Source organism: Ambystoma mexicanum, chromosome 4q, assembly GCF_040938575.1.
Source record: "Ambystoma mexicanum isolate Mex_15411 chromosome 4q, UKY_AmexF1_1, whole genome shotgun sequence".
NCBI classification, from domain to species: Eukaryota; Metazoa; Chordata; class Amphibia; order Caudata; family Ambystomatidae; genus Ambystoma; species Ambystoma mexicanum.
Window position 1 is genome coordinate 688078237 of NC_090928.1, and position 27463 is coordinate 688105699.

At 45.8% G+C, this 27463-nt stretch overlaps 1 protein-coding gene across 1 annotated transcript in view; it reads left to right on the forward strand.

Moving 5' to 3' along the window:
- Positions 1–27463, forward strand: part of MCM8 (minichromosome maintenance 8 homologous recombination repair factor) — a 1532371-nt gene that overhangs the window by 759486 nt on the left and 745422 nt on the right. The window lies entirely within an intron of this gene.

The window sequence follows — 27463 nt, forward strand, 5'->3', positions numbered from 1 at the left end:
AAACCTTTAGATACCTGGGGATAAATGTATATCACAAGGTTGAAGATGAACACAAGAATAATACAGAGAAAGCAGTGGACGGGATCCAGCGCAGTATGGCATTCTGGTCAAGGTTGCCTCTGACCATGATGAGGAGAACGGCATTGCTTAAAATGATAGTTTTGGCCAGGCTGCTGCACAATTTTGCATATGTGCCGTACTTGATACCTAAGCGGTTCTTTAAGAAACTCCACAATATCTGTAGAGGGTTTATCTGGCATAATACTAGGAATCGGGTAGCCCTATGGAAATTACAGAACCCACACGACCGGGCGGGCATTAAACTACCCAATTTTGAAGTATACTACCTAGCGGACCAATTGCAATATGTAGCTAGATGGCTTTCTGAGTGGACTGCACACCACGTTTCCTGAATGAATGGATGTGGTAACAGAGCCACCGACAAGTAGGAGGGCAGCATTGCTGACCCTGGGAAAGAAGGTCTGGCAAAGGACCTGTGTACTGTTGGGGAGCCGGACACCATGCTGCCAGCAAGTCCCCCTGGTGGCGCTGCAAGGGATAGATGATCAACTGCGACGCGCCACACGGGAACACTGGGAACCGGTGGGGGTGAAAACAGTTGGGGATGTGTGGGAAGTAGGAAGAATAGAGTTTGATAGCTTAAGAGGGGGCACAGGGCTACACAGCGGACAGTATATTACGTATGTGAGGCTGATGGCACTGCTAAAAAAGACATGGTCAGAACTGGCCCAGCAGCCAGACAAGACCATAAAAATGTTCCAAGCGGTGTCAGATGGGGGACATGAGGTCTCCAGAATCTACGAATTGCTGATGTATAAAGGGGGAAAGGAGGTGGTTCAAATGAGGCGAGACTGGGAAGAAGAAAGCGGGGAGACAATCGGCGATGGCCTATGGGAAAGGATGCAAGGGTACCATAAAAAAGTGTCTAGGAATGCCTGGTTACAACAGATACAATTGTAGGTCACTCATAGAGCATTCATGACCCCCAAGAGAATTGCTAAGTTTGTAAATGCGGCTACACAGCAATGCCCAAAATTTGGGGAGGAAAACGCTGGGATGGTACACATGTTCTGGGCTTGTCCAGAAATAGCGAGGTATTGGAGGGAAATAGCAGACCGACTAGTTACCAAAGGGATTGAACTGGTGGTAGACTCCTTGTGGGCATGTATGGTGGGGGGTTTCCCCAGACCATGCAAACTCAAGCACGTATGCAAGCTCAAAGACCTAGCGTACATCCTGGCGAAAAGAAGGATAGCCATGGGATGGAAAGCCCAAGCAAGACCAATATAGATATTTGGTGGAGGGACCTTCTGCAGTGGGCCGAGGTCGAAACAGTGATCTGGAGGGAGGCAGCAGGTAGGGGGGGCGAAGAGGAAGCAGAAACATTGATGGCATGGCAGCACTTGATTGCATCATTGACGGGCTTTGGTCCCGACAAATTGGATACAGATAGCTCCCTGGACTATGGAGAAGGAGAGGCAGTTGTGGATTGACAGACCGTGCAAGCCTCTAACAGTGACTAAATGGGAGGGAGGGGAAGGGAGGAAAGGGTGGGATGTTGGGTTTTGAGTAGTTACTGCACCATGTTAAGGTGCACTGTTTGATTGTTATGAAACTAATCAAATATTTACAAACAACAAAATAAAAGGCAATTGCTAAATTAAATGGAGGGGCAAGAAGGCACGAATCCGCCTCAGTCTACTACAAGCAGCAAAATCTGACTGTGGATTGGCAGTACCTTCATTTAGAGCATATTTCGAGGTAGCTCGGGTATGCTGGATAAAATCTGGCTAGATACTAGCGACGATACAAGCTGGAGGACCATGGAACTAGCCGTAGCCCTAGCCCTAATGACCCCGCTGTCCCCTATAGAAATTATGGCCACCCACCAACTCAAATCACCCCCGTTCCTAGTATCAACACTTAGACAATGGCATAAGCTAGGAGCTGCACAAGGGGTCCCAATACAAAAGACAACATTATGGTCAAGCATCCGGGCGTTACTAGCATATGGCCTTAAGCAAAAAATACACGCCAGACAAGATATAGAATGGACACACATGAGGATCATAGACATATGCGAAGGGGAAAACTTGCTCCAATTTCAAGCAGCACGACATGTACTGGGCCTGGAACAGGGCAACTGGCTTCGCTATCACACAATGCAATCCTCAAACACACAACAGCAGAAACCCGCCAGACCCCCGCCCACACCCCTTGCTATTAGGAAATGGTACATCTTATCTCCTTCCCACACATTCGCACATTTTATAATATGTCAGTACCCAACAACCTGAGCAGGAACCACAGCCTGGCGACAGCATGGACAGAAGACCTGAGCATATTGATATACATCGCTAATATATTTGACTATTTCACAGCCATCCCAACAGTCTCCTAAACCTCAAAAATAGGGAAATCAAAATCTAAATAATAGAGCGCATTTATTACACCCCGACCAAGCTTCATAAAATGGGCCTCTCCCCTACAGCGACATGCTGAAGAGGCTGCGTCAACTTAGGCACCATGGACCATGTACTATGGTCGTGCCACACGCTCACCCCATTCTGGCGCATGGTACATCAGCAGATCTCAGACATTGTTGGAGCGGATATTACATACACTCCCACTACCATGCTGTTCAGAGTAGACAACAATGAATGGCACCCAGACACACTGAGGCCATACTCCTCTATAAAACATTCCTATTGGAATGGGCTGCTTTTAAATGCCAACCGAGGATGGACCCTACGAGGGGGGAACGGTATTGGGAATTGTTGGAACTATACATATGAACAACCCCCATGCCATCCCATACCCTCCTAACTTCCCCCTCTCCCTGACATCCCCTCCCCCACACAGCAGAAATATGAACTAACAATCTCGAAAAAGGAGATCTATTTAGTCGGGTGGGGGCACTAACCGATACTGAGTTGGAAGAAGAATACCACCCAGTTTCCATGCAAATGATTGTACTGTAAAAGCTTTGCGATAGTCACGCTGGTCGAGTCCTCAAGAATGAGAGCACACAAGGGGGATAGGGCAGAGGGCGGGGAGATGACCAAGTTTGGCCACAAGGCTATTGGGCAAAGTTTCAATGTTTAAACATTGTTTTTTAAAAACATGTAAAGTCTAAACAATGGGGCTTGCCCCGATTTAGTGAAATGTTATATATGTCTGTGAAGATTCTCAAAATAAAAAACAGATTTTACACACTGATCCCCGACACATAGGGTCCTTTAAGACGAGGCAGTAATACTTGGAGGCGGGTGGGGATGCAGAAGTTACTCAAACATCTATAATCACAATGACTCAGGAAGTTGGCAAAACTCGGTTCTGTTTTAATATCAATTATCTAAAACAGGGAGTACAACAGACATCATCCGACGTCGCACGAGCTCTCAGTACATTTCAGAAAAAGCATAACTTTTATAATCAAAATTTGTCATTACTGGTGTCACACTACGTTGCAAACTACAAAAACCTACAGAGAGTTATGGTTGGTTTACAAGGAACATCTAAGTATACTTTCCATACTAACGAGGGTAGTCATTGGGTATCTAAGTCAAGTGGGCAACTAAGCCCATCCCGGGTAACGGGTCATCTTCATTGTCATAAAATACACAACGATTAGTTGGTTATATAAACTATAGGGCTCTTTCATACGTGGCCCTCTACAATTGATTGGCCCGCTTGTACCCTTCTGGAATATTCCACATAGTAGCAGCACGCAGGCTAGCATCCCAGGTGCATGGACGGTCAGCGTAATCATGCCTCCCCACCCAATTAGCCCACATCTAGCATAACTCGTACAGTCTGCCAGTCAATTAAGGCTTTGAACTTGGCCTTGCAGAAGTTCTCTGTGCCTAGGAATAAAAGGGAGTATCTTCTTGGTTTCAGTATAGCTCGAACCTCTATTTTGATCTGACCATGTGACTTGGAGACCACTCTTTCAAGCCTTTTGCAGCATTTAATTTTATTAAATGATGAACTATTGACTCCTTCAGTGTTTTTTCATACTGCTCCAAACAGAAGTTTGTTTCTTTCTCACATTCATGTAACTACTGGATGGACAACCGGGCTCAAAGTGGCCTCGACTTCTTGGTGCTCGGCCAGCCAAGCCTTTCAAGTGTTTCTCCATCGCCATACATTATTTTCCAACGGCGCCACACTGAAATCCCTTCTAATCATGGGTTTTCAGCCTTGCTAAAAGTGCATTGTGGATATCCATGTTCTCTTCGTTCCTATATATATACATTGGCGTATCGCCGCAACTATTCACCACGTAGCCAGCCTTATGATTACTTTGTCTGCTTACTGCATATATACAAATTTAAACTGACTTTGCATTTTCTTCAGTGTTTTCTGTAGCATCAGCATCTTCATCTCGAGCCCGAAATGTTACTCATCTTTACTTCCTCCTCTTCAGATCCTTATAGAATGTGTATATTCATTTACCTTGTTCATCCTTTCAGGGTACGTCAGTTCTATTTCGTATGATGTCATCTAATATTCTTATTTATATGCACATTTCCTCTGGAACTTCGTCCAAAAGAACCCTATGTCTTTGTGCATGTATGTAGGGTTTTCTCAATGGGTACCTTGTCTTGAGGTTTTTTTGCGGCATAGGCATTCTCACTGGAACTGCAAGTGTTGCTATTTCTGGTTCCCAACATATAGGCAACATGGGGGCGGAGCTTTGGATGGGGGTACTTGGCTCCTCCTCTACACTCCCCCCTTTGGGCGATTCATCAACCACTCTCTCATCAATCTTCACATCAAGACATCCTCATCTGAAGAAATGCTTCTTTGGGACCCATATCTGTATGACTCCTTTCAGGCATCCGGCTGATTTTGCATGCTCATCAATACTCCAATTCATGAGCATGGATTGTCCATTTGGGCTACAGAAAATCCATCTTCCCACATACTTCTCGTGGTTCCTTGGATAAAGGAACTTTTTTCCCTCGGGTGCATGAAATTTGGCCTTCACGTAGTCTCTAATTTCTTCATCTGTCAGCTCACTTAGGTTTGACCCCAGACTAAACATCAATCACAATCTTCATTCCAACTGCTTTCTTTGCATCTTCTTGCATTGTGTGATTATTATCTTGATCACACAAAATCCAAACATGATCATCACCAACAGGGCTCCAAAAAACTTGAAAATGCTTGCCATCCATTGTGGAACCCATGCAAAGGTTGAACCAAACCAGCTGTCATCAGCAATGTCTTCCACTTGGGCTATCATTTTGACGTGCAGGTTTGTCAGTATCGTTATGGCCTCTGTCAAGGTGCCATTCTCATTGTCATGAGAAGGCATGAATGTGCAACATGATTCTCCAATTTTGGCACAAACACCTCCATCCATAGCTTTGATCACATCAAGGACATACCTGTTCTTGAGGGTCATTAGTTGTATGGCTTGCAACTCTTCCTTGATAGTATTGAATCCCTTGATGGATTGTCTGCAGAAGCTCCCATCTGGTTATCTGTAACCATTTGGTATTCACCATTGTCTGGATTCCAGGCATAGAGATAACAGAAAGAACTGCGGATGTCTGGCTGAACAATCTGTGCTCATAAGGAATAGCCTCGAAGGCTTCTATTGACTTGGCTGAGAAATAATGTTCTGCCTTCGTCCGACTCAAAAGTTCAATAGATCTCTTCTTCCTTAGGTGAGCATCTGCTTTTGGGAACTCATCAATGTTCAGGTCGCTCTTTGGAATCACCAATGCTGGAATATGGACAATCACTAAAGAACATAGTCCTCCCCAATCTCTGGGCAGCTTCATGTAAGCTCTGGATCCACAAGCCCAGTAGTGATCCACTATCACTGCTGTCCCAGTCTTCATTCCTGGAACATCAAAGATTCAATCACACTTTTGATTCTCTCCAACTTTTCTTGTGCCATTGTTTCTGAAGCACGGCTTGCACTGTCTGGAGGCACTATCTGTAACGGACCTCCTTTAGCTCCGACCCACAACAGTAGTTTTGTATGTTTTGGCCAGAGAGGTTTACATCCTTTTTCCACCCGGTTAATAACTGGCTGACGATGACCAGTCACTACCCAGGCTCTGCATCTGGCCTCTTTCCTTGCAGCTTCAAATTTCTTCTTTGGTATTTCCTTGGCAATCGGGTCTTCTATTTATTTCCAATCTTATTCCAGCTCCTTTCATGCCTGGTTGTTCATATCTTATCACATGATTTCTGGTGTGTGTTCTTTCTCTTGTCTTCAAATCTTGAACATAATCATCTTCATCCGGGGATGACCATTCTGTCACCCATACCAATGATGCTGTTCGGCCCATGAATTGACATCTTGCCAGGCAGAGAGCAATATGAGATAGGTAATGAGCTTTTTAGACATCTATTTCAATGGCTATGAATAACTCAGATTTTCCCATAGCATAAGGCAGGAGTGCACATACAAAGTATTCCTCCTCTGAAGTTATCTTGCCCACCTCTTTCATGTGCTGATACCACATTGTGTTTCCCAAAAGTGCTGTACTGTCCAGATAATCATTTAACTCATGATAATCCTCCCTTATACTTCTCTTAAGTCTCTGGTTTCCTCTTTGCCTTTCTCTCAAAATCTGTATCTGACATTCAGTAAGAATGTCTATAAGAGTCCTTCCTGCATAAGGGTTTCTGGGAACAATTGACACAAAACTGGGTACCTCCACATGAGTTACTGGAGTGGGAACAATCACATGTGGCCTAGGCTTTCTCACAATGTCTAGCTCTGCATGAGTTATCGGAGTAGGAAGACTCAAAGGGACCCTTGCTTGCTTTGGACCAATAAAATACACAGTGTGAAACAACAAAATCAGGAGAACAACGATGAACATTGAGCAAGCATACATTATGCACAATACATTATGCTCCACCAACAATGCCACTCCACTCGTGGCCTTTTCTCACTTTCTGGTATAGCAAGGTGGTTTATGGACCACATGATTTGCCTGTAACAACTTTTAAGGAAGGAACAAATATTTTTATTCAGGCATCTTATTAGATGCTCTGGTCGACGTTGAATCTCCTCGACAATCTCCTTGAGTAACTGACCGATTGCAGGACGATTTATGGGATCTCTAATGAACACAAAAGTGTTAGTGTTCCTCCAAACAAGATATGGATGAGCTTGAATCAAATAATAGCAGATCCTGGCCAGAAATTTGTGAGTGTAATCGTTAGATAGAACCTTTTGTGCGCTCAAAGAAGCTTTCAGGTCATTGTCTAATTTGATCTAGAATTGCTGCCAGTAAACATCTAATCGCAGGGCCGTTCTTAGGATCTTGGATGAAAGTGCGCACATCAACACAAGGCCCAACAAGAGCAGGGCAAGCTCTGAGTATGAAAATGAAGATAGCAAGAAGTAGTCTGTGTATGTCAACATCAGTGAGTACCATGTGGCCCACCAAAGAGAAAGTCAGTAAGGAATGAAGCCGGAAACTGTTCTCTCTTCTAATCGTCAAACAGAAAGTCCAGATCTGGCATCATTAGCTTTGCCTTTACACTCCGAAGTTCAAATGTTAACAAGCTCCTGTGGTTCAAGAACAGTAGCTTTTTCACTCCTTGATGTAGCAATCACAGAGTGTTTCAGGGGAACCACAGTCAAATGTACTCTTTCTTTCTACTGGACAGTCTCTGCATCCTTCTTCCTCATCATTGAACTAGTCTGCACGTGCTGAACTTCTCCTTGACTTGCTTCCGAATGGGTTGGGGGCGATGCAGCCTCTCCAGCATAGACTTTCACGTCACCTTGGTGTATCCAAGCTTGTCGACCTAGGACTTTAACTGGTGATGGAGTGCTGTCCTCCACAATGAAAGGGCCGCTGAAACTGGGCTTGTGCCACTTTCGTGTAAAGTTTCTGATTAGCACTTGATCTCCAGGAAAAAGTCTAGCTACAGATGATTTTTGAACCTTGGTTTCTGTATGGTCTTCATCTGTGTTCTCAGACAGACACCCCGTTACTTGATCTGAAATGACAGAGATACTAGCCGTCATACATGTTAAGCACGCATGTAGCTCATCTCCTAACAATTCTGCAGTTGTCTGGGCATTATTCCAAGTCCTCGATAGAGGAGTTAGAGGTGTTATCATTCGCCTCCCTGTGACTAGTTCATGGGGTGTGAGGTGGTGGACTGAGCCAGGCTGATTTCTTAATGCATATAATGCAAGGGGCAGGCAATGCAGCCACTCCTTTTTCAGTGTCCGTTTCAATTTGGCTATTCTCTCTTGGAGCAGACCATTCAGTCTCTCACATAGTCTGTTCGCTTGCGGGTGACAAGCAGAAGAAAACGTATGTTTAATGCTCAATAGTAAGCTTATTTGTTCAAAAACCCCATTCACAAAATGGGGGCCATTATCTGATCTCAGCACCTCACATACTCCCCATCTAGGAAATACTTCACAGCCTAAAAACTTCCCAGGGCAAGTGGAATCAGGGTGTGTGCATGGACCGCCCTCGATCCACCTGGAGAAGGGGCACATTACCACTATCATATACCTGTATCCATTACAGACCTGCAGCATATCAATGCTGAAAAGGACAATTAGGTCGAGGAATTACTCGTCTAACTGTTCGCAATGTGTGGCCAGCAGTAAACATTTGACATATGATGCAATTTACTATATAAAAAGCAACGTGTTCTAACAGGTTTGGCACAAACCAATCCTCTGCAATGGTTGCTACAAGGCTCTCCCTAGTGATATGCGCAGAGTAGGGTAGCTGTTCTAACGCCACCCTTAATAAGGGTGCAAACATCACTGGTTTACCAGTGCTGTCTTGTCACCACAGTGCTTCGGAAGGGGATAAAGAACACCCCCTCCGCGTCCACAAATCTTTCTCTTCTTCTGGAGCTTCACCCTGTACCTCCATCAATTGCGTCCTTGATAAGTGATTAAAGCTTTCATTCACAACCATCATCACAACAATTTGTCTTTCACATCAGGCGTATCAAAACTCATAATATCCGGTGAATATGCAACCCTTTTTTCGTCTTCGGCTTGATTTCTGCGTGAAATAAAGTCTGTTTCTCTTTGTGTGCGCTGCGTACTTAACTATTGCTATACCTACTGGGAGTTGTAGTGCTTTAATAAGGCTGTCCAATAATGCAGCATGTTGCACCAGAGTGCCGTCAGTTCGGAGATAGCCCCTCCTTTTCCAACGTGCTAGTCCTGCATGCACCGTTGACGTCACGGAGGCAGATTCTCGAGATTCTGCAGCTTTTACTGAAAAGTGAGACAGTAGTCTTGCACTCGTCATCACTTCAAATTCCCCATTAGCCTTGTGTTTTATCACAGCTGCACCCGGATGCCTTTCTCCATCAGTTTGATAGATCCTGGAAGAACCGTCAATAAAGAGATTCTCCCCTGCATCTAAAGCATTCTCCTTTCCCTTCGGGATCTTGTCGTAGAATTCCTCATAATTTGAACAATCATGTACGTGTTCATCCTCTGCCAGTGTGTCGGCTACAAACGTGGCAGGATTCACTGTTTTACACCTGACTATTTTGATCGCTGGATTCGATATGACTACCTCATAAACAGAAGCTCTTTGAGACGTCAGTGTACCTTTTGATTTCTCTAAAACAGCAAACCAGGCATGCTCAACAAATAGTCATGGAACACCAGATCACTATGCTTGCAGATTTATCAATCACGAACGCAGCTGCAGCCAAAGATTGTTCGCAAGGGAAGGGACCTCTCATTACTGGGTCCAGAATCCCACTATAATATGCTAGGGGTTTGTACCCCAATGTGGTTCTCTGTGTGAGTACTGCTGTCATAACTGTTCCACTTGTATGCAAAAATAAAAATAACTCCTCAGAATAATTGGAAATTCCTAAAACTGGAGCTGTACAAATTGCCTTTTTTAATTCATCAAACCCCTCCTCCATTTCCTGAGTCCATTCACTCTTTACTTGATTCATCTGTGCCTTCTTCAGGGCATGCAATAAAGGTCTTGTGTATGAACTATAATAAAATACGCATGCTCTCGCATAATTACACAGTCCTAGGAACTGTTGCATTTGTTTTATTGTGTGTGGTTTGGGCGTTTTGATAATCGCCTCAGCTATTTCAGGCGTAACCTTCTTTCCTCCATGTGAGATTAGCTGACCTATGTAGAACAGCTCTTTCTGGCAATACTGTCATTTCTCTTTATCCACTTTATATCCTTTGACTGCTAGGATAATCATTAACTGAATCGAGTCTCATTTGCACTCTTCCTCTGTCGTGCTGCAAACTAAAATGTCATCTTCGTATTGCAACACAATGCTTGGCAAATCAATATTGCTCAGGTCCATCTGCAGGACCCGATTAAAGATCGATGGTGATTCACAGTACCCCTGAGGTAAACATGTACTTTTCTGCTTTGTCTGACGAAACGTAAATGACGTAAGATCTTGGGAGTCCTTATGCAACAGGATTGAGAAAAACAAATTTTTCAAGTCAATCACAGTAAAATATCGCGCCTCAACAGCAAAGCTACATAATATCGTTGGCAAACCGGATTAGACACTAGAGGAACCTCTGCTTCTACAATCTGGTTAATCGGCCTCATGTCCTGAATTAAATGCCACAACCCCCCTTTCATTTTTGAGCATGGCCAACTCTCCTCGCACTACAGCTGCATGTAATTCCAGGGGAAAACCCATCCCCCCTCTTCGTTTGTGGGTATCTGTAACCTGAACAGAAATTAATCAGATATTCTCATAACCACTAAACCAGGTAGCCATGTTAACAAAATGCGCACCCCCTAGTGAAAAAGCTCAGGCTGCAATGCCATCCCTCGCAAAGCTCCTTGCCCTGTGTATGCCATGATGAATTCACTTACATTTAAATAGTGTATTCCTGGTGTTGAACGCACTATGCCTTCATCAGTGAAAGAAATCGTCATATTTAACTTTGTCATTAAATCTCAACCTAGTATGTTAACTGGAGTCTGTCTTGAATACAATAATGGGACAGACATAGCACATTCTCCTATAGAGACTGGCAATTTTTCAGTAAAAGGAACTCTATTTTTAGCTCCAGTGAACCCTTGTGCATTCATGGCATTACCCGATAACGAAAATGTTCCCTCTAGTTTACGTGAGCGAGTTGCCACTGTGTCTACTAAAAAAGAAAAGTATTTGCCTCCTATTGTGATGTCAACGCTTGGTTCCTCTTGAGGATTGGGCATTACTGATCGTACTGAACACATTAAGTCACCCTGTGAGCTGTCCTATTGTGGGTGCATACTTTTTCCGTACCTGTAAATGGACTCCCACCCTCGATGGTGACACCTCCTACTCTCGGGGTCAATAACTGCCCTGTGTTTGCACTCTGCTGTAGCTGCATAGGTGCGTGCTGCGACTGCCCTTGCGGCAGAGTCAATGGTGCTTGCTGTGATTGCAAAGCCTGCTGTGTTTGCGTTGCTTGCGTCAAATACACTGTCCGATATTGGGCGAACCCATCCCTATTTTGTGGGCTATATGCTGGAGGATTACCCCCCTCTTGAGAATTGCCCATTTTGTATATACTTTTGGCTCCCACATGTATTCCACATGTTCAACATACAGGAGGGAATCTCCTAACCTGTCCTCCCAGCATGCCTTGCTTATCATTCTGTACATTTTGTAAACCACCATGGTTATTTTGAAAGCCTCCCTGATTATTCTGAAAGCCTCCTCTCTCGCGGAAGCCTGTCCCTCTGCCTCTCGGCATGATATGCACCACCAGGCACCAATGTAGCACCTCCTTTGTTTTGAACACACATGATGCTCTGTCCTAAAAGATTGTGCATGAAGATGCTATTGTGACACACATGTTTACTCTTTCATCTCAACATCTACGCCAAATGTATGTTTTTAGCTTCTTGAGTACCAATTGACTTTGATTCATCCAGATTCAACAAGAAAATGTATCCTGATAAATAAGTAGCTCGACAGGGCCATGTAACCACAAAAAATGTTTTTTTTAAATGCAATACGCTCTACCTGCAGCCCCTCCGCTAACATGTCAGAATCTTGAATCTTACTTCTGTGTGTATAAGCAATGGTGATATACATTCATTTGTCTGAGAACAAGAATGAATAAGTCTGTTTTAAAAAAAAAAAAGCCGCCCCACTTCGCAAGTGCCTGGGATCAGCAGAGTTTAAGTAGAATGCATTTTCTAGTCATTGCTATAAACTCATATGTGCAGTGCAAAATTCTTTTTGAGTTCGGCTGCATTGTTTAGCTTCATGCAGCATTACAATGATACATTCCTTTTACACTCATCCTGGGAATATCATAGAATCAGGACTCCACCACTCCGCAGGCCGGGTTTTCCAACCCACCCATCCACTGCTTTGTTTGACCAGCTTGCAGCACGAGCTCGTAAGCACGTTCGCTTGTACATTTTTTCATTTTTGTACTTGTTGCGATCGGGCGCCTCCCCTGATCACCGTGGCCGTGCACCATTTGTTCTTGGCACGATGACGCGCCACCAGGGGCACGCCAGGCACTGGCCAATCAGGTAGCATGCAGCTATTTACTGCCCAGCTACCATGACAACGGCTTCCTTCCTCGGCAGCCGCTGCATACGGAGACGGCAGAAGCTACTCCGCTCCTGACGGCGATCCAAGTAAGTTTAGAAACACACTCCTAATCTCGCTGGGGCAATCAGCCCATCAGCACTCCGACCTGCCTAGCTATTTTACCACTATCTGGGCTTTTTTATCATGATAGTGCACACTAAACCTGGTGGGCTATTTAGTTTTTAAACATGACAGCAGTTGACTTATGGTATGTCAGCTCTTCTCATCGAGACCTCACCATTCAGTGACCCACCTGTGCCTGCAGCCGCCATACCAAGAAGTGGGTGACTCTACCCCCACCACAGTTTGATGACAGTTCTTAACGCTTGAGGTAAGACTCCATTCCCTAACAACCTGAGTCGCCCCTCTTCTTTTTAATATTTCAAATAGACTAGGTTCCTCATAGAACCCTTTGTCTTTCCAGTTATCTACATGTTCCAACACTGGCGACTCATACGCCAGGGTGTCATCCACACAAGGGTGGATGCACTCACTTACCCTAGCACTGGATAATTCTACGGTAAAATCCACGCACTGCACATCATGCAGAGCGTCCTTTTGTTTTTCTCGTTTATAGTCAAAGCATCTTTTGAGCTTTCTTTAAATTATGTAATACGTTTCCTCGAGGCCACTCCTTTAGCTCAACATCTCCATTTGTTACTTGTAGATGGAGACCCCAGGACTCCGATTGACTCTCCATCATACGTCCTGATGAAGGCCTGCACACACAAGCTGCACTCTACAGCTCACTTTTGGGCCGAAACACCTTAGTGTCGACGATTCAACCACATGTTTAGTGCCCAATCCATGATGCACTGTGATTTGTTTATATTCATTGAATTTGTTTTTATTGTTCACGTTGTAACTGCATAACTCAATATATTGTCTAATGAAAGCAGAACATGTTGTTTACCTATTTAAACTCAGTTTATTCCATTGGGTTGTACTGAATTGTATTGTCATCTCAATACTCCTGGGTACTCTATCACCATACTTGTCATTTATATGCAAATTAAATACATAAAGTCGAAACACGTGCTGTGATTGACTTTTACATATACAATACTACAGGAATGGTGTGACCTCCCACCCTGAACATTTCTTTTGATTATTCAACTACGACCGCCTGGGCTTTTCAGGGCATAGCCAGGTGTCCTCATATATATTTTGGTTTTCATTCTGTACATTTTGTAAACCACTGTGGTTATTTTGAAAGCCTCCCTGATTATTCTGAAAGCCTCCTCTCCCGCGGGAGCCTGTCCCTCTGCCTCTCGGAACTAACCCATTTCCTCCTTGATCAGACTGCCGTTGGTTATTCACCTGTGGCATACCTGTTGTTTGCTGTGATCATTGGCCTTCTCCACTAGTCAGCATCGCCCCTTCTATAGCATACTTTGACAATTTCTTCTACACTAACTTGGCTTCCTTGAACTTCCTAGTATCCTCTTTCTTACTATTTTTCTCTTCTTGAGTTGCCTCTGTACCTGATCTGGCAATGCCTGACATAGTATATGATAGAATACCGGTATAGATTTTCCCCATGGCTAGCGCATTTCCAAAGACCACTGCCCTTGGAAATTCTGAATGTAAGCAAGCAGATCTTCGCCCTTCCTGCATCTTACGTGCCATTATAGCTCCCATTTCTGACGTATCCGGATACTGTACTCTAAGTGCTTTCCAGACTGCATCTCTACAATTATTAAACGGTGCTCCATTGTGCGCTGTGTTCTGTGCGGGAACACTTGAGTATCCCGCTCTCTTCCAAATATCGTCAGTCCTCTCCCCAAGGATGGCAGATTGGAGACCCTTAATGTCCCCTATAGCTTATGTGTTTCCTCCTGTCATTTTTTCTAATTCATAGATCCTTTTTCCGGCACCCAAAGTTTAACTCGGGAGCTTACACCTTAGATTATCGTTATCCATCTGGGGCCACAGTTTATACTGTGGTCTCACCCCTCCTTTGTCTAACAAAGGAAACTGCAAAATCCCAAAATCACCATCTGCTTCCATCGTCTGCCTATCCATAGTAGGGACAATGGGTCCTGATCGCCGCTTTCCTGGCAGTGATCTTAGTCTGCTCATGTACGGTGGCAAATCCCCCCCCTCTTGCTATGGGATCGCCCTTATGATCATTTTGTTCACGCCATAGCCTCTGGCATTTTTTCTTTAGGCAAGTCTAGATCTGACCATCTAACTTCCTTGTCTGTTTGAAAACATCCCTCGGGACTGCATACACCAGCTCACTCCTCCCCACGGAAGGTTTGTCTGTCTTCGTCTGACATATCTTGTCCCCAACTCGTATGGCTTTCCTCTTTCTCATCCCTGTTCAAAGTCAGCTTGTCCAAAGACAACGCTCGATGATCTAGACTAAACAGACTTCCCCCCCTTACCCCATGACGGGGAAATCTCAAATCGATCATTTTTCCCTTTATTTTTCAATTCTCCTTTTTGTTCTCATCTCTTGATAAGCCTTTTCGATTCTATCTCCAATGTCTCCTATCTCAAAGTCCTCCTCTTGATTTACTATGAAGAGCCCTGGCATCGGTTCTTGTGATGGAGAGAACTCTTCCATGTCCTCCCATGCTACTACTGGATTTGGTTCCATTAACTCTTTCTCAATGCGATCAATTTCACATGCTCTCTGTCTTCTCTGTTGTTCCAGTTCTTCATCAAATGCCCTTTGGATTTTTGCTTCTTATCTAACCCTTTCTTTCTCTTGTCGCTTCGCTTCTCTCCTCTTGTTTTCCCTACACACCTCTTCGTCTTTGCATTCTTTTCTCTCTTAATGTCTGTTCTTCCTCTTCTTTTCTTCTCTAATCTGTCTCGTTCTTCAATCGCTCTCTGCCTATTGTCATATTTTCTTTGCTCCTCTGCCTTTTCTTCCTTATTCAACTGTTCTTCCTGATACATCTGCTCTCATCTTTGTCTACTCTTTCGTTTGATCTCATCTTCTTTTAATTGTTTCTCTCATTCCCGGTCTTTTTCGTCTTGCTTGTCTTGATCTTCCCTTTCCTGTACTTCCTTGATTCTCTTTCCATCAAGTTTGAGCAATATCTGACCTCCCATCCACTCATTCTGTATGAGAGCCCTCTTGTCCGTTTTGTCCTTTTCTCCTTTCCATCTCATAATTTCTCTTTCTATATCTAGAGTCACACTTGGTCGCTCACCTTCTCTTTGAGATCACACATCTTTCTGGAGCTCTCGTCACTACTATAACCAGGCGGTTCATACGTTAGATTACGATATTCTGCTGCTGCTTTAAGCTCCCTTAGCGGATATACTCCTTCATCCTTTGCACTATCGCCATTTACTTCAGGCGCGGTAGACGGAGCAGAAGGCTCAACACCCCCCTGTTTAAGCATTCAGTCTTCAGGAGGTGGGTCTTCCCATTCCTCCTGGTACATTTTCAAAAGCTCTAAGGTAGCTAGCCTTTTTTTCTAACCTCTTCCCCGTGTACACTGTGTGCAGGTATGTAGTCATGTGTTGCAAGACTGCTTTTGACAGTGATCTCCCTTGTGGCCATGGCATTAACATTTTATCTGCCGTGCCCTTAACCCATTCTGCACTGTAATGCTTAAGCTTCGGTGTATGCGTTGGCAACTGTTTGCACAAGTGTATGAGCGGAGTAACATCCTCCATACGACAAGTCTTAATCGACTGTCCGTACCATTCTTTACACAGAAAATACTTTTCCGAAAAACGCAATATGAGCGAGCACCAATCGTCGCCTGCTCCAAACCTCTGTCTCATTTTACTTCAATCTACCTACTCAGAAAATACTCTCAATGAATAAATAAATAATACATTTCTGCTCTCACTTTTTAAACACAATCTGCTACTCATCACTTTCCAACATCTCACCTTTTCCTTTTCATACAAAATACATAATATACAATACACACAGACAAACTGGCCGGCGCTACATATATCTACTGCCAACGCTCCTCGTGCCTACTCGCGCCCCTAAATGACTCCGATCGGAGTGTGAATTGTCTTCTCTCACCAATCTATTTGTGCGCAGCCTAGTCTCCACCCAGTTTGGTTTTAAGACAAATTCCTTCTAGACGTACATTGATGTAGAATTCTGGGTTTCTTATGGATCGCTCCTCGTCCATATATCTCCACTTGACACTCTTCGTCATGAGCTTAATACCAAACCAGCCCTCCGTTACTTATTCCCCTTGCAATATTCTTTTGCCACATTTCTCAATCTACTCACCAATTCGTTTTTCAGCTCCTGGCCCTCGGGATCGCCTCCTCCTCAAGCGACCACCTCAGCCTTCAGTCCGCTCAGCTGCCTGTAGAAACCAGGAGGGGAATTCTGTGAAAGAGGGACCCGTCCCACCTATCTTTTAGTGACTTGCACGTTTTTACTAATGACCACTATCAACAGGGAGCCTCGTTTCTTCAAGCTAAAGGGCAGAGGATGTCCGATTATCCAAGACCCTTAAAAGCTTACTAGGTCGATGAGCACTTTAACCATCACCTCTGCTACCACTTGAACCCGGACACCTAGGGTCCTTTAAGATGAGGCAGCAATACTTAGAGGTGGATGGGGATGCAGAAGTTACTCAAACATCAATAATCACAATTACTCGGGAAGTTGACAAAACTCGGTTCTGTTTTTATGTCAATTATCTAAAACAGGGAGTTACAACGGACATCATCCAACGTCGCATGAGCTCTCAGTACATTTCAGAAAAAACATTACTTTTATAATAAAAATTTGTCATTACTGACGTCACACTACGTGGCAAACTATAAAAACTTATGGAGAGTTATGGTTGGTTTACAAGGAACATCTAAGTAAACGTTCTATACTAACGACGGTAGTGATTGGGTATCTAAGTCAGGTGGGCAACTAAGCCCAACCCTGGTAACAGTTCATCTTCATTGTCATAAAATACTCAACGATTAATTGGTTATACAATCTATAGGGCTCTTTCATACGTGGCCCTCTACAATTGGTTGGCATGCTTATACCCTTCTGGAATATTCCCCCGGTAGCAGCACGAAGGCTAGCATCGCAGGTGCACGGATTGTCGGCGTGATCATACATCCCCACCCAAGTAGCCCACATCTATCATCACTCCTACAGTCTGCCAGTCAATTAAGGCTTTGAACTTGGCCTTGCAGAAGCCCTCTGTGCCTGAGAATAAAAGGGACTATCTTCTTGGTTTCAGTATAGCTCGATCCAATGTCTATTTTGATCTGACTGTGACTTGGAGACCACTCTTTTGAGCCATTTGCAGCATTTAATTTTATTACATGATGAACTCTTGAAGCCTTTAGTGTTTTTTCATACTGCTCCAAACAGAAGTTTGTTTCTTTCTCACTTTCATGTAACTACTGGATGGACTACCAGGCTCCCAGTGGCCTCGACCTCTTGGTACTGGGCAAGCCAAGCCTTTCTTGTATTTCTCCATCGCCATCCATTATTTTCCAACTGCACCACAATGAAATCCCTTCTGATCATGGGGTTTCAAGCCTTGCTAAAAGTGCATCGTGGAATATCCAGGTTCTCTTCGCTCCTATATGTATACATTGGTGCATCGCCGCAACTATTCACTACGTAGCCAGCCTTATGAGTACTTTGTGTGTTTGCGTTACTGGATCTGTACAAGTGTAAACTGACTTTGCATTTTCTTCAGTGTTTTCTGTAGCATGAGCATCTTCATCTCAAGCCCGAAATGTTGCTCATCTTTACCTCCTCCTCTTCAGAACCTTATTGAATGTGTATATCCTTTTACCTTTTGCATCCTTTCAGGGTACGTCAGTTCTATTTCATCACCTAATCTTCTTATTTATATTCACATTTCCTCTGGAACTTCGTCCAAAAGAACACTGTCTTCATGCATGTATGTAGGGTTTTCAAAGGGATTGGTTTCTCCGACGTATTCCACATCTGTGACAGGTAATCACCACAGCTGTGCTGCTTCAGAAAATTTTCTGTGTCTGCGTCGATGACGTTGATACGTGCTGTCCTTGAGGGCCTCCGTCGAGCCGATGTCACCGGATGTTATAAGTAGGACGCACGAAGCCCGTAGCCTCAGTTCCGTTTTTTCCATGAACGTGTTAGCTTCGGAGATCTCGGCGCGCCTCGGTTCTTCTGAGTTATTCTATCGGTTCATACGAACGTGGTTGTTGTGAAGATATCATGTCTTGGTCTTCTTCCACCCCGCGGTCGGGATTCAAGAAGTGTCGGGGCTGCAGTTCCAAGATGTCACTTACGGACCCGCACGATGCCTGCCTCTGGTGCCTCGGTGAGGACCACGCCACGGATGACTGTGACGATTGCCAGTCATTCACAACGGAGGCCTTGTGGGAACGGAAGAAGAAGCTTTCTGTCGGTAAGGTTTCTAGCCCCGAAAGTCGAAATCCGCTGGGCTTTCGACCGACGATTCGAGAGGCGACTCTCTGCGTCGTCGGCGCAAGTCCAGGGGGTCTTGGTCCCAGAATGGTTCCCGCCATTCCTCTGCCTCTTCGAGGCACTCGCGGAAGCGCCGTCACAGTCGCCTTCCCCGTCCTCGTCCGAGGACTCCGCCCGTCAGCGGGTTGCTTGTCCCAACAAGCACTCTTCTCCTGTGGAATGGGATGCATTTCGTACGGAGATGATGGTGATTTTCCAATCGCAGGGCTCCGTTCGTCTGCGCCTTCGAAAGAAGCTGGCAGGGTACGTGCTAGGACTGCCGCACGCATGCCTTTGGGCTTGGGTGGTCGGCACGATCATCGGGAGCCTTCGAGGTCCCGATCGGACAAGGTGGATCGCTCTAGCCATGCCCGCTCCAGGTCCCGGTCCTCGACGCCCTCGAGACCGTCGGAGCCTGTGAGAACTTCGAAGAAGACGTGGACACCATCGAGGCCTGTGTCGAAGCCATTGGCATCGCGCTCGACGTCGACGCCGATTCTATCTACGCCCTCGACGCCTTTTGTGGAGGCTCTACCGGAGGTACCCCGTGCATCGGTGGAAACTCAGAGGAAGGCCTTGAAGAAGTCGGTGAGGCCTGTATTTTAGCCTTTCAGTGCCCTCTTCTAGGGATTTGTTCCAGCCTCTGGATTATATTTCTGAGGTGGAGGAAGGGTCTGAGGAAGGTTTGGTTCCTGATGTGGTTCCTGACGACCTCTTATCTAGTCATAGCCAGTTGGAAGACCTGCGTCAGTCTTTGCACGACGCCAGTGGTCTGGACACCTCTCCGGAGGTTGAGTTCGGTAAGCCTGAGCCTGGCACGCACGCCGAGTCCTCGTACCAGCGGCTCATGTCGAGGGTGACAGAGTACTTGGGGTGGTCTGCGCCACCAGTGAATTTTCTGCAGGATGACCTGATAGATACCTTGGACCAATGTCCACCAACTGACCCGGTACTGCCATTACATATGGCCTTGCAAAGAAGGGTGGCGGCGGCTTGGACTGCTCCGGAGAGTCTCCCGGCAGTGGGTAAGTCATTGCCTAAAAAGTACCGCCCTACCAGTGGCGACCCCGGCTACTTGTCCATGCACCCTACTCCGGAGAGTTTGGTGGTGCAGGCAGGTACGGCCTGGCTAAACAGGCGTCGTAAAATAGGGACGACAAACATTTTGACAGTTGGGCGAAGAAAGTCTTTTCTTCAGGGGGTATGGCTTTGAAAGCAGACAACTCTGTGTGTGCCTTAGCACGTTTCACTCACTCTCTGTGGGATGGTGTTTCATTGGCGGCTGAACATATTCCCGAAGGGGAGGAACGGGATGGCTTTCTTGCCTTTGCACAGGATGGCAAGGATGCCATGTGTGAATCCTGTGTCAGCCGGTCCATGGCGAGAGCACCGTGATGCGCGGATTTGTGTGGTTTCGGAAGTCGGGGTTTGCTCCTGATGTGCAGGCCCGGCTTCTCAACATGCCCTTTGATGGTGACCATCTTTTTGGCAGCAAGGCTGACACGGGCCTTGAGAGGTTGCAGACCTTACAAGCTGCAGCAAAATTGTTGAGCGCTGCAGTTCGCCAACCTCTGCCTTTTCATCCTAGGGGACAGCAATGAAGGGGAGGTTCCTTTATATACTACTCGACCTTTGGTAGATCGAGGGGAGCTGCAAGTCAAAGGGGCCAACGTAGGAGTACCAGAGGTGGAAAAAAAGGTACTCAAGGTGCCAAGGCCACTCGGGCAGTTGCCTCTTTGCCCTCAGACACTGCCGCAGCCACTTCAGCTCAGTCATGAGGCCATGTCCCATGGTTCGCCGGTTGGGGGAAGGCTGGCGCAGCATCTTGTAGAATGGCGTGCCATTACTTCAGATGTGTGGGTTCTGGAGATCATAGCCCACGGCTACTGTCTTCTTTTCCGGCAGAGGCCTCACGACAATCTACCAGGGAATCTCTCTTTGCTCCTTGCGCAGGAAATCAAATCCCTGCTGGAGAAAGGCGCCATAGAACTGGTGCCTGTAGCGGAGAGGAACAATGGATGGTATTCCCCATATTTTTTGATCCCCAAAAAAAGACAGGGGATTGAGACCCATCATGGACTTGCGTGGTTTGAACAAGCTCCTCAGGAACGACAAGTTCAAGATGGTTACTCTCTCAAGTCCTCCAGGCCCTTCAACTTCAGGACTGGTTGGTGTCTCTCGACCTCAAGGACACGACACTTACTTTCATGTGCCGATTAATCCCAACCACAAGAAGTACCCGAGGTTCACGCTTGGCAACTCGCACTTTCAGTTTCGGGTCCTGCCGTTCGGATTGACCTCCGCCCGAGGGTTTTCACCAAGCTCATGGTGGTGGTGGCAGCGTATCTCAGAAAAGGGGGGGATTCACGTCTACCCCTACCTGAACGATTGGTTGATCAGGGCACGCTCTCCCGAGCAAGTCCTGGATCATCCGTCAGTCACCTGCCACTCCCTTCACAGGCTGGGCTTCTCCCTCAACTTAAAGAAGTCCCACTTGACGCCAAACCAGCGGCTCCAGTACATCGGAGCAGTGCTCGACACATCCCTGGGGAAGTGTTTCCTTCCCCATGTGAGGGCTCATCACATTCTGCAGATGGTGTGCAAGTTTCAACATGTCCAGAGTCTCCCGGAGTTCGAGTTCTTGAGGTTGCTCGGCCTCATGGCATCCTGCATTCTCCTGGTGCCAGAGGCCAAGCTGCGGATGAGATCTCTGCAGTGGGCTCTCAAGATGCAGTGGTCGCAGTCCTCCGGCAGGATGTCGGTTCCCGTTCAGGTGCCGCCCTCGGTCGCCCAGGATCTTCTGTGGTGGGCCGTCGAAGGCAATCTGATGAAGGGGGCTCCATTTTGGCTTCCCTGGCCGGAGGTGATGATCGTGACGGACGCATCCCTCACGGGATGGGGAGCTCATGCCAACGAGTTGACAGTCAGCGGTCGTAGGTCTCCGTCAGAGTCCAGAGTCCATATCAATCTGTTGGAGCTGAGGGCCGTCAGGCTAGCCCTGAAGGCTTTTCTGCCATCTGTGCGGGGAAAGAATATCCTGATTCTGACGGAAAATACAGTGGCCATGCACTACCTCAACAAGGGGGGTGGCAGGGTCACTCCCTCTGTGCAGAGAGGCGATGCAGCCCTGGTTCTGGGCCATCCAGCAGGAAATTTTGATCTCGGCAGTTCATCTGGCCGGAGACGAAAACGAGGCGGCGGACGCCCTGAGCAGGCAGAGCACAGTCTCTCACGAGTGGGAGCTGGCTCAGGAGATTGTCCTGGAGATCTTCGCCCTTTGGGGGACCCCTCAAGTGGATCTCTTTGCCACCAGTGTCAACAGGAAGTGTGAAAGATTCTGCTCGCGGGAATTTTCTCCCAGAGGAGCCTTAGGGGACGCATTCGTAGTGAAGTGGTCCTTCCCACTGCTGTACGCATTTCCTCCAGTCCCCGTCATTCTGCAAGTGCTGAGGAGGTTACGGAGGTTCGGTTCCCAAATGATCCTCATTGCTCCGGCATAGGCCCAGAGAACGTGGTACCCGGACCTTCTCGACATGTCCACCTTCCCTACACGCCGTCTTACCTACCGAGACGATCTGCTCTCACGGGAGGAGGGGTCAGGTTCTCCATCCAGAGTTCAAGTCCCTCAGCCTTCATGCTTGGCTTCTGAACGTTGAGGTATAAGGATTGGGACCTCCCTGAAGACGTGATGGAGGTCTGAAGGCCTGCAACAAAGTCCCTGTACCGTTGCCGTTGGAGAAAGTTCTGCGACTGGTGCAGGGTTAAGAATGTGGATCCTTTTTCATGTGCCATTAGTGTGGTTCTGTCTTTTTTGCTTTCGTTAGCCCACAAAGGCCTGCAAGTGGGCACCATTAAAGGTTACCTGGCGGCGCTGTCCATATTTAAGCGCTCGTCTGAGGAGTGTTCTTATTTTAAGATTCCTTTGATTTCTCAGTTTCTGAAAGGGCTCTCTAATGTGTTCCCATCGTCACCTTCCCAGGTCCCTGTTGGGATTTGAACCTAGTTCTAAAATTCCTAATGGGAGCTCCGTTTGAGCCTTTACATTCTTGTCCTTTGAGACTGTTGACTTTGAAAACTGTATTTTTAGTTACGGTCACTTCCGCTCTGAGTGAGTTGCAGGCACTTTCCATTAAGCCACCCTTCACGGTGTTCCATAAGGACAGGGTTGTCCTTAGGGTTCGTCCTTCTTTTCTTCCAAAAGTTTTGTCGGAATTCATTTAAGCCAGAAGGTCATTCTTCTGGCGTTCTATCCTCCACCGCATCCTGGTAAGGAAGAGGAGAGGCTCCATAGGTTGGATCCTAGGAGAGCTTTAAGTTTCTACATCTCACGCATGTCCCGGGTCAAAGTGGACGATCAGCTCTTTATAGGATACGCTGGAAGGCGTTTGGGACAAGCTGTTACTAAACAGACTCTGTCTAGATGGATTATCTTGACAATTTCTGAATGTTACCGATTGGCGGGTAAGGACTCTCCGGTAGGCTTACGGGCCCATTCTACCAGGGGTGTGGCTGCCTCTACTGCTCTGCAGAGGGGTGTTCCCATTCGTAACATTTGTGAAGAAGCCACATGGGCCTCTGTCCATACTTTTGTAAAACACTATTCCCTGGATTCTATCCACAGGCAAGATTTGTCCTTTGGCAAGGCAGTCCTTTATTCTGCAATTTAATTGGGCATTCTAAAATTCTAAATTCTTTTCCCACCTCCATACATGGGTACTGCTTTGGGAGTCTGTCATAGATATGGATCCGTCGGAGGAACCAATCCCTTCGAAGAACAAGTTACTTTCTTACCTGGTAACGTTCTTTCGATGGGATGTTCCGACTACGTATTCCACATCGTACCCTCCCAGCCTGCCCCGCTACAGAATTTCTTATGCGATTGCTGCTTACATTTTCCACAAGGCTTTCTATGGTCATACTGGTAGAAGATTGGTGCCACACGTTCTGGGGAAAAAAACTACAAGTGAGGCTACGGGCGTCGTGCATCCTACTTATAACATCTGGTGACGTTGGCTCGACGGAGGCCCTCGAGGACAGAGTATCAACGTCATCGACACAGGACACAGACGCCGAAAATGTTCCGAAGCAGCACAGCTGTGGTGATTACCTGTCATAGATGTCATAGATGTGGAATACGTCATCGGAACATCCCATCGTAAGAATGTTACCAGGTAAGAAAGTAACTTGTTCTTCTCAATGGGTACCTTGTCTCAAGGATTTTTTGTGGTATAGGCATTCTCACTGGAACGGCACCTGTTGCTATTTCTGGTTCCCAACATGGGGGCGGAGCTTTAGATGACGGTACTTGGCTCCTCCTCTACAACACAAAAAAAGAAAAGAGTATCATATGACATAGCCATTGATTTTCTTTGAATGTTTTCATTGTATATGGTTTAAATAACCTTTACAAATTTCTTCACATTAAAAATACAAAAATATAAATATACCAAATCAAAATCATAAAATAATACAAAACAATTAAAAGTGCTAAATATGACAACAAAATGAAAATTCATATGAACTCATGTTTGAAAAATTACAAAACACATAATATTCAAAACAATCTGGGTAGTTTAATTAACAAGACGTTAAAATTGCCCACTCTACCTTTACGTAGATGTAAGGAGTTATCTCTAAAATGTAGTTAAACCAACATCTCAAAATCTTATATGACATTCTCAATACAATAAAAGAGGTACATGAGCCTGCAAGCTACATACTACTTGGCAGCCGTGGCGGCAAGTCAGAGGCATTTGACTTTCTTTCACTTAATTAGATTTAAAAAAAGACTGCAACTGCTAAGGTATCCGAAATTCTTCTACCACTTAAACATCTGAGCCAGATATGCATCTCTTGAACCCTCTTATTAACGGAAAACATTTAACCTAGTTAGCAAGACCTTTTTTTCGTTTAACTCTTTACAAAACGAGAGCAGATGTCTAGTAGATTCAACTGTGCCTTTAAGATCACAGAATCTACACCCTGAGACTTCAGATGTAGTAATATGACACTGTAAGAGAATTTCATTGATTAACAATACGTTCCATCGAAAAAATTTAAATATGTTCCCATGATGTCTATTAGGAAATTTAATGAGATATGATGCAATTTCTCCCCTCTTTTAAGTTCATGAGAGAGATGTGACATGGATGTATAACCAAGTAATTTTTCATGCGTCTCAATTCAGTCGTGATCGTATAACTGATTATTTACCTTAATCGGATTTTTAAATACGAGTATCTGTGTTCATGTTAATTTTTAGTAAAATTCTCACAATGGTTTCTAATTGCTCTGACATAATTTGTACATTTCCCAGTAGAAATCAAGTTCATAGACTATAGGGAATCGTAAAATTGGCAAAAGTAGTTTCCTAAACAGTCTCAAGAGACTCCACCCCAACCGAACATGAATAGAAATAAGGCCCAGTTCAAACCTTATTGCAGCTAGCAGAACACAGGTAGATACACCCAAAACTCATATCTTAGCTTTCCACAGATCTAACCATTTCAAGGCTACATCAAAGAATAATTATTGTCCATAGATTAATTTGGGAACCACCATTCCTACACACAATTTCAAAACTGGCATGATAGAAAAAGATAAAAATTTTCAATTTAGCACCAGGTCTTGTGAAAGCAACATAGTAGCATTTTGATCTAGCATGTGCTTCCCGTTGCGAAAACCTGGAGCAGCAGATATCGTATAGCCAAGATATGTCATACCGGGGGCTGAGGCAATCAGTGTGTCCTCCCAAGACCACAACTGGGTCCTCTTTCTCATACTTCTTGATATGGCTAAAATTGTAGTTTCCTTTAAATTAATCTTGAGGCCATTATCGCTCGCATACATGGAAAATGACTTAAGTTTTTTAGCCCCACTCGTGATTTATCAAAAAGTAGGAAGTCGTCCGCATATCCGAGCCAAGATACCTTCTGTATACCCACCCTAGGTGTTATTAACCCAACCAAGCTCAAATAATCATTTACGTCGGACACGTAAAGGTTGAACAGACATGCAGCCAAGATACAGACCGGGTCGGAATACAACGGGACATAGCCCCGTCTCTGTTCAGTCTAACCCTGACCGATGAATTCTCATGGAGACCTATAATAAGGCCCATCAGGCCACTAGGAATTCCCCGTTTTTTTTCAGCTTTCCCCAAAGTCTGGCATGATCAACACGATCAAAAGCTGATGATAGATCCATGGAGGCCATGTACGTACATGCATGAACAGTAGCCCAATGTTACGCTCACCTGGACCCCCACAGGGGTGTGGATCGGACCCGGACAGCTGCCATCTCCGTCAATGTGATGCGTAGTGCAGAGATGACTGTCTGGACTGGCCCGCCTAGTCTTGTCTGCTGGACCCGAAGAAGTATTTTCCTGCAAGTGGAGACAGGGATTAGCCAGCTGTGGGTTTTAGTGATGGCCTCCCAACTGTTCTTGCTCTCCCCACTAATCACCTCCGATATCCCCTAGTAACCTCACCTTATGTTTGTAAAAGATGAGCTCTCCATCCTGCGTGTCTTGCAGGGGCGCATAGATACCAGTTACTTCACTGGTTTGAAGGCGTTGGGAGAGTTCCGGTAAGCATTGACTCTGAAGTCCCAGGCGGGATTGGTAAGTATCAAGTTCAAAGAGTTCATTGTGCCCGATGTTCACTCTTGTCCCCTTCCTTCCTTAAGTTGCAACTGAGTTTGTGAGAAGAAGGTCTTGTAGCTGCTGCTGGCGTTCAGGTAAGAGTCTGTGTTACCCAACGCTGTCCGGTAACTATTGCATGCGTTAACGTGTTGTTTTTCTCCCTCTTTACAGATGCGGCTCACCTTGTTATTCTTGTGCCCCTAGGTGCCGGAATACGGCGAAGAAATGATGGAGACAGTGCCGGATCGAAAGATGCTGTGAGAACTGGTGAGTATGGTGCCGTGCTGGAGCTGGCGAAGCGACGCGTGCAGGACTGATGTACTTTCCAGGTCAGGAGATGAAATGGATCCGGAATCAGGTGAGGAATTTGAAATAAGTTTGTTTTCTAACCTTGTCCTTTTCTTCCTCTTTATTCTAGGAGCTCCGGATTCGAGGCGGGCGTGGCAGAAGACTGGATGCTGGCTGCAGGCACGCGGGCGTGGCAGAAGACTGGATGCTGGCTGCAGGCACGGTGAGAGTCACGCTGCTGGATGCAGAATAACACAAAGCATGTGATGCTGTTTGGGCGTGGTTTAAATAGCCTCCAAAGTAGTCCCAGGAAAGAAGCTCCCCAGGACCACACCCGAGTAAAAAATAGTCCCTGTAGTAAAATAGTCCCATCCAGGCCTCACGTTGGCTTGGATTTATTTGCAGCATGGTCTGCATGAGGTAAGTAATGTCTATGAGCCTGGCGCCTATTGCGCCAGGACTGATTTTTATTATGAACCTGGTGCCTATGGTGCCAGGACTGAACCCAGACAGCCCCTAGCTGGGGCTGCTGG